Genomic DNA, 8,980 nt, shown 5'->3' on the forward strand with positions numbered 1-8,980 from the left:
GAAAGGTATGGAGGCAGGGGGAAAGGGATAGCAATGGCACACCTCCCAGGGGTGCGCCATAAGTACATCCATAGCAATGGCACACAACCGCGGGGTGCGCCATAAGTAACTTTTTTTATTGATAACAATGGCGCACCCTCTCCCGGTGCACCATTAGTAACTTTTTTAAATAATTTTTTATTGATAAAAATTATTACACTATATAGAGGAGAGGAGTAGAGGAGGGAGGGAGGGAGAGAGCATTTACATTCATTGACAAGGCGGTGGTTGGCATCGCATCGGAGATGCAGACCGTAGAAAGGAGGAGGACACCGGTCGTGGTCGTGGTCGTGGGCCGGCCTCGTTGCGTCGCGTCGGCGTTCGTTGTCAGTCGTTGATGGACTACGAGTAGCCCCGCCGAAGTTTCCACCTCCGGGCTCCGGCTTCCTCGTCACGGCGGCCGAACAAGGTGCAGCTGCCGGTGGTGTGGGGTGGGCCGGGCGGCTGCGGCGTATGGGGTTGGGGGGCGCGACACGACCTAGTCTAACCTAGGTTGGAGCGGGGGAGGGTGCGGGGGGTCGTCGGCGGTGAGGGGGATCGAGATGGAGGGGGATCTGGCGCGGGGGGCCGTGAGGGGAAAATGGATAGAGGGGGGAAGAATAGTAATGGCGCACTGTAACAAGGTGCACCGTTACTAGTTTTGGAAAAACATTTGTTAGTAATGGCGCACGGGGTGAGTGGTGCGCCATTACTAGTTAAAACTAGTAATGGCGCAATCTGACCGGGTGCGCAATTAGTATTTTTGGAAAAATAAAAAAAATATGTTAGTAGTGGCGCACCATTGGTGTGGTGCGCCACTGCTATATAGTAGTGGCGCACCACATGTCTGGTGCGCCATTAGTGTCCACATTATCTATAGCCCTTTTCCTAGTAGTGATATACTTCCAATTCTTGAGGGTAAACACGTTTTCCGTTCCATTGGTTTGTTTACTCTGAAGATTTTGTTTCCCTCTCCATTGGTAGGTTTAACCTTTCTTGTGATTTACGAGACTAAGCAGTAATAGTTCCCTGCTTATGTAAACACCTCAGTGTACAATTTGTTAGTAAGACCCTGTTATTATTGTCGTTGACATTTTGGAAGCCACCGATGGATGAGAACTTTGCCTATTGGTTCGCCTCGTCTCAACGAGCAGGAAAATAGTTCTCTTCGACCCTCGACCTTTGTACCAACATTGTTGATAACATAACTGACAGGCTATCCTCTGGCATGCCTTGCTACCATGACCGTGCAATATGTCAGCATCCTTCCTAGTTTTGAACCACATGGTCGGCCCATAACCCACGGTTCGATAGGATCGAAACCTGACTCTCCTGTACATCCTTGATTCTGAAGTATCCTTTCCACTTGCCTTCGTATGTAATTCATGAGCCACCGACCTCGAGATGATCTATTCTGGTATCAAACACATTACTTTTTCCGCTGCTCTGAACCCCCTTCAGACTCTACTTCTGGTATCGAATGATTTCTTACCCGTTTGAAACTTTCGTACCCCCCTATAATGCTCTCGAGGTGTTTCATGCAAACAACTCGAGGGACACTTTGTGCTTCTTCCCCTGAGTTAATCGTCCGATGCTCAATCTTGTTAAAACCCGTCCTTACAGAGTTTACCCTCTCATCCTTTCGTAAGAATGGTGAAGATCCTGAAGATAGGACGATGAATTCATCATGATGCCCTGATGCAGTGAAATGAAGGCATCCATGAAAAGGGATAAACTTCTTCGAGAAGGCCAACCAAGAGCGTGAAGACTCGTTAGAATTTCGTAACCAACTCTGTCCCCCTTACACCACCCCTTAAATCTCAGGACGAGATTTCTTGTAGTGGAGGAGATTTCTAACACCCCCAATGTCATGCTACAGTAACCCTCTGTGATTAAGCTAATATTTTTTTCCAAACAGTGCTTAATCACCTTTGTTCAATATCCAATTTGAAATTCCAGTCAATTCAAATTCAAGTGAAGTTTGAAGTTGCTCAAAAGTTGCTGGACAAATGTTCATCATTTGTCATAAATTTTGTAACAATTATTTGTGAAGGAACACAACATCACTTTTGTGCAAAGATGAGCATTAGAAATTATAACAGCACCAATTCAGCATTTTTAAATGTTATCCTATTTATGAAAAATACCAAATGAATTCTTCTGGTCTCCAAAATATTTTGGCACTATCTATAATCACCAGGGATTTAATGGGACAACTCCCAAATTTTTCCTAAGTGAAATAGTTGACCAAATAATTCCCTTTCTCTCACTGTTAATAAATAAAAGCTAAAACAGAAAAGAAGAAATAGAAAAGGCCTAAACGCTACTGTGGGACTGGGCTGCTAGTTCTACAGTGCCACTGCCCAGCCCATCTGGGGTCTTCCCCTAGCTTTGTTCATCAGAGCTCGGTGGACGCCCATGCGACGTCCACAGCTCAGATCGGCCACCGGCGGCCATCCACCACACCCCGGCGCCTACTTGACCCTCCCGCTAACCCTAGCTAGCCCAGTCTCCCCCTTGCTCTCTCCCTCGCCTGCTTTCTTCCTCCCCCACAAGCACCCATCGTCGCTGCCGCCATGGCCGTGTCTTAGCGCGGCCACCGAGCCCCGAGTGCCTCTCCGACGAGCCCGAACGCTCCACCGGCTCCACCTACTTCCTCTACTCCCTCTTCGCCCTCTGAATCGAGCCCGACGCCAACATAGCCACGGGATCGAGCTCCTCCCCGACCCCAGACGTCGCCAATTGCCACCGCCGTACGCCTCCGACAGGCCTCGCCGAGCACGCTGCCACTTCCCTACGTCTCCCCCTTGCTCCCCCGCACGAATCCATCACCGTAGCCGCCGCTGCCATAGCCGCCCGAACCCAGCTCCACCGCATAGCTCGCCGCCGTCGCTGTGGGCATCGTCATGCTCACCCGAGCACATGAGCGTTCTCAGGACCGCTCGCTAAAGCCGCCCATGTCACTTGCTTCCCTACACGTGCCCCTTAGCACCTGCCTCGACGAGCGCCCGAATGCGCCGCCGCCTCCGCTCGCCCCGGCGTGCTTTCGGTGACCAAATGGTCACGGGCCTGCGACTGTTGGCCTCGCCGCAACGCGTACGCCTTGCCTAGCCTTTCAGTTCACTCACAAACACACCACATCACCATCACCTTAGCTCGCCCGAGCGCGTCGCCCCTAGTGACGCCGTAGCTCCTAGCTCCGGCCACCACCATTCGATGTGCGATCGAGTGGCCATCCGAACGCGCCTAGCCGCGCTCCTCCCCATGCCATGTAGTCTTTTTCCGACGAACCCCATGGTCGCGCCACAGCGTTTCGCCTCGCCGGCGTTGCTCCGGCGCCGGCGCTGACCTGGCACCGGCGGGGCCCGCCTTTGGGTCACTGCCCATGGGCCCCCCTAGACCCCGTTGACCAGGTTGACCATGGTCAACTTTGCTGACTGGGCACTCAGTGCCACCGACACATGGCCCCCCCCACATAATTAAACTAATTAAAAAAATTTCCTACTGACAGGTGGGGTCCAGTCACTAATTACTCTGTTAAATTAAATTGAACTGTTGTTAGCCACTGCCAATGACAGGTGGGCCCCACTAGTCAGGTTTGACCTGGTCAATGTGGCTGTTGACTATTGACATCACTATGACGTCATCCTGATGCAATATCCCTTTTTGTTAATTTATAAAGTTTTTGAAAACGTTTAAATCTTTTAAAATTCATAGAAAATAAGCCGTAGCTCGGATTGAAAAACTTTATATATGAAAGTTGCTCAGAAAAATCCAATGAATCCAAATACGCGGTCCGTTCGTCTGTCACATTTCTCTAGCATGCTGAACATGGAACATTCCCCCTCCAGTTATCTGTCTGACACAGGTCCGGAACCGGGAAAAAATTCCCGGTTGAATTCCCCCTTCACCTATATCATGTGGTCATACGTTAGGTCACACCCGGCACATGATATTGCCATGTTATGCTTTGTGATGCTTTGTTTGCTTTATATTTATTGTTTCTTCCCCCCTTCTCTCCGTTAGACCCCGAGACTGATGATGTCGCTGTGATCGACTACATCGACGACGACACATCTTCCTTTCTAGTAGAGCTTCCAGGTAAGCAAGCCCCCCTTTGATCATTCCGATATTGCCCATTCTATTCTATTATGCTTGCATTAGATTTTGCTACTGTAATTGATTGCTCCTATTCTGATGGATAGCCCGTTTTTGCTACGTGCGTAGAATAGACTGGTTAGATATCCATCAGTGACCCCCATCTTGTCCCAGTTGCCCCACTTTATGTGCGATGACTCGATCAATGTGATCGATGTACAGGCCCCGACACCGCACATCACCCCTTAGTTGTACGACTCTGCAGATTTACTATCGAGAGATGACGGTGGTAACTCAACAGAACTTCTGATGTTAACCCTGTAGTGTCGCTATTTGGTCGTGATCATCAAGGGTGATTCCTCCTTAACCACTCCCGATACGACTCTATCGTGCAACCTCTCAAGTGTGGACCTCGAGGGTGGTTCCTCTTATGTTCACCTTGATGATTACATCGAGTGGAATTCACCGAGGGTGATTCCTCGGGTTTTCCCCTTGATGTTTGGACACACGGATACTTGGACTTTACAACTATTACTTGGAAAGGCGGGTCGACCCTGAGGGGTACCCATGAGTGATGTGGAGACGGGTTGATCTCGAGGGTACTAAAGAGTTGAATACGAGGTGTGGCCGGGCATTCTTAGCCCTTGCAACAAGTCCACGAGACGGGGCGACGGGGTAACATCTTTCGTGAGTCTCTGCTCGTGGCCACACTACTAACACACTAACGGTTTGGATATTTGATCCGAGGGGCCTCTGGCCTGATAGGACAAACCATCATGCAGGAATAAGTATGGGCACTCTATGTTGTATCAGCCAAAAGCTCAATGGACGTCAGCGATGGAGCGGCGCACGCCAGATTGGACTGGAATGCCTCGCCTTGTATCAAGAGGGCTAGGTCTACTCACCGGCCACGTACGCAACGTGAAGCAGTGCAAAGGGCGATGGGCCCAAGACCCCTGCACGCTTAGGATGTAGACCGACATGTGGCCTCTCTGACGAGCCTAGGTAGGACTGCGGTGTGTTTATTAGCCGAGGGCGGTCATGACCTGATGGTGCGTTCGGCCAGAGTTGATCGAGCATGGTGGGTAAGTTGGTGCACCCCTGCATGGAAGAAAACATCTATCGATAGCCTGTCCTATGGTAACAGACACTTGGAGTTGTATCCCAATCGATACAACTAGCACTGGATACTTGTGATGAGAAATGGATAGTATGGCTCTCGGATTGCTTTCTCGCAGGGGGTCGAGGAAGGATCACTGGGCGAGGTTGATAACACTACTACTACTTTACATTATGTTGATCTGTACTCTTCTAAATGCTGCAAGATGCTTGAAGATGCTTGAAGATGCTAGCACTACTAGGAAAAGGGCTATAGCTAATATGGACATTAATGGCGCACCATATATGTGGTGCGCCACTGCTATATAGCAGTGGCACACCGGATACATGTGCGCCATTAGTGTCCTCATTACTAATGGCGCACCACACACACGGTGCGCCATTACTAACAATTATTGTTATTTTTCCAAAACTACTAATGGAGCACCAAGGCACTGTGCGCCATTACTAGTTTTAACTAGTAATGGCGCACCACACACTCCGTGCGCCACTAGTAACAAATTTTTTTTACTCTTTTTTCCAAAACTAGTAATGGCGCACCAGGGTAGAGTGCGTCATTACTAGGTCAAACTAGTAATGGCGCACCACAACCAAGGTGCGCCACTACTAACAATTATATATATATATATTTGCACAAGTACTAATGGCGCACCACCTAATAATGCGGCATTAGTAACCAGGGTTACTAATGGCGCATTATTAGGTGGTGCTCCATTAGTAACCTGAGACCAGCTAGATATTTTGGACAGCCACTTACCACACTCACTTTCCCCACTTCATTCTCTCCACCTCCTCCTCCAAGCTTGTCTTGGCTGCCTCCTCCTCCTCACCTCATTTCCACCATAGATTCACCCAAATTAAGTGGTTAAATTTTCTTTTTTTGATAGATAAGTAAGGGGAAAGCTTCTTTATGTTGTAGATCTACTTTTTTCTCCCTCCAACAACGTGCACATGCCAGTTTTATGGACTAGATCTACGTATGTTTGTGGTGTTGCATATGTTTGTGTTTGTAGGTACCGGTATTTGAAATGCGATAGTTGCAAATATTTTGCCAGAAAGTTGATTCATTTCCGTTTAGGCTAGAATTTAGCACTATGCATTCTTTTTGGTCCTATTTTTAGGCAAAGTCATGCCAAAAAAAATTTGTTCTAAAATATCATTTTGCTCTACCCCACAGGAGACCATGGTCTGTGTAACACCCACGATGTGGCTATATCTCCCATGTGTCGGCGCACGACTTAGAGGCATAACCGCATGGTAGGCCTGTCGCAAGTGGGGTAATCTTTACACATCCCATGTACTGAATAAGGAAGGGATAAAGAGTTGGCTTACAATCGCCACTTCACACAATACATAAATATAGCATTACATCATCGAGAATACAATCAAGGTCCGGCTATGGAACCAAATAAAGAAAGACAAACCCAAATGCTAGATCCCCGATCGCCCCAACTGGGCTCCTCTACCGATCGTTTGGAAAAGACACATAGTAACATCTCGAATCCTCGTCGAACTCCCACTTGATTTCGGTCGTGTCCCCTGCATGGGGACTAAACAACCTCACACACTCGTGATCAAGACTATTTAAGCCTATGGGTAGAAAAAGGTAGTGAGGTGGAGCTGCATCAAGCACTAGCATATATGGTCGCTAACTTACGCAAAAGAGAGCGAGAAGAGAGGCAAACCACGGTCGAGAAGCTAAAATGATCAATAAGTGATCCTAAAGCTACTTACGTTCAAGCATAACACGAGACCGTGTTCTCTTCCCGGAATCCACCAAAAAGAGACCATCATGGTTACACACGCGGTTGATTCATTTTAATTAATTTAAGTTTCAAGTTTTCTACAACCGGACATTAACAAATTCCTATCTTCCCATAACCGCCGGCACGGCTTTCAAAAGTTCAAAACCCTGCAGGGGTGTCCCAACTTAGCCCGTCACAAGCTCTCACGGTCGACGAAGGATATTCCTTCTCGCAGGAAGACCCGATCAGACTTGGAATCCCGGTTACAAGACATTTCGACAATGGTAAAACAAGACCAGCAAGACCACCCGTTGTGCCAACAAATCCCGATAGGAGTTGCACCTATCTCGTTCTCAGGGCATACCTGATAAGCTAAGCGTACAAGACCAACATAACCCAAGTTGCCAAGGGACGGCCCCACACGATGCTCTAGTTTGGACCAACACTCAGAGGAGCACTGGCCCGGGGGTTTAAAATAAAGGTGACCCTTGAGTCCGCGAAACCCAAGGGAAAAAAGGCTTAGGTGGAAAAGGTAAAACCAAGGTTGGGCCTTGCTGGAGGAGTTTTATTCAAGGCGAACTGTTAAGGGGTTCCCATAATCACCCAACCGCGTAAGGAACGCAAAATCAAGTAACATAACACCGGTATGATGGAAACTAGGGCGGCAAAAGTGGAAAAAAACACCAGGCATAAGGCCAAGCCTTCCACCCTTTACCAAGTATATAGATGCATTAATGTAAACAATAAATAATAATGATATCCCAACAATAACCATGTCCCAAACATGGAACAAACTCCATCTTCACCTACAACTAGCAACGCTATAAGAGGGGCTATGCAAAGCGGTAACATAGCCAAACAACTGTTTGCTAGGAAAGGTGGGTTACAGGCTTGACATGGCAATATGGGAGGCATGATAAAGCATGTGGTAGGTATCGCAGCATAGCAGTAGAGCAAACAACTAGCAAGCTATAACACCCTCGATGCGACTATATCTCCCACGTGTCGAGGCACGACTTAGAGGCATAATCGCATTGAAGGCATATGTCACAAGTTAGGCAATCTTCACAAACATCCCATGTAATATAATTAATAAAAGGGGAGATAACATAGTTGGCTTACACTCACCACGTCAATCAAGGTACATAAATAACATTACATCATCCAAACACTAATGGCCCGACTACGGCGCCAAAATAAAAGATAACCCAACATGCGACACGGTCCCGATCACCCCCAACCGGGCACCACTACTGATCATTAGGAAAGGAAACATAGTATCATTGAGAGTCCTCGTCGAACTCCCACTTGAGCTCAAGCGCGTCACTTGGAGCGGAATCATCAGGCCCTGCATCTGGTGTAATAGTAATCTGTGAGCCACAGGGACTCAGCAATCTCGCACCCTCGCGATCAAGACTATTTAAGCTTATAGGTAAGGCAAGGTAAAATATATGTGGAGCTGCAGCAAGCGACTAGCAAATATGGTGGCTATCGTGTTCGCAAAAGAGAGCGAGAAGAGGAGGCAAAGCGCGAGCGAGAAACTAGAGAGCAACCTGCACAAACATTACTCCAACACCGTGTCCACTTCCCGGACTCCGCCGAGAAGAGGCCATCATGGTAACACACTCAGTTGATTCATTTTAGTTAAGTTAAGGTTCAAGTTATCTACAACCGGACATTAACAAATTCCCATCTGCCCATAACCGCGGGCACGGCTTTCGAAAGTTCAAATCCCTGCAGGGGAGTCCCAACTTAGCCCATGACAAGCTCTCACAGTCAACGAAGGAATAGACCTCCTCCCGAGACGTTCCGATCAGACTCGGTACCTCGATTCTTCAAGACACTTCGACAGGTTAAAACAAGACCAGCAACACCGCCCGAATGTGCCGACAAATCCCGATAGGAGCTGCACATATCTCGTTCTCAGGGCACACTCAGATGAGACATCCTATGAGTAAAACCAACCCTCAAGTTGCCCCGAGGTGGCCCCGCAGTCTACT

Source organism: Triticum dicoccoides, chromosome 4A (genome assembly GCF_002162155.2).
Source record: "Triticum dicoccoides isolate Atlit2015 ecotype Zavitan chromosome 4A, WEW_v2.0, whole genome shotgun sequence".
NCBI lineage: Eukaryota > Viridiplantae > Streptophyta > Magnoliopsida > Poales > Poaceae > Triticum > Triticum dicoccoides.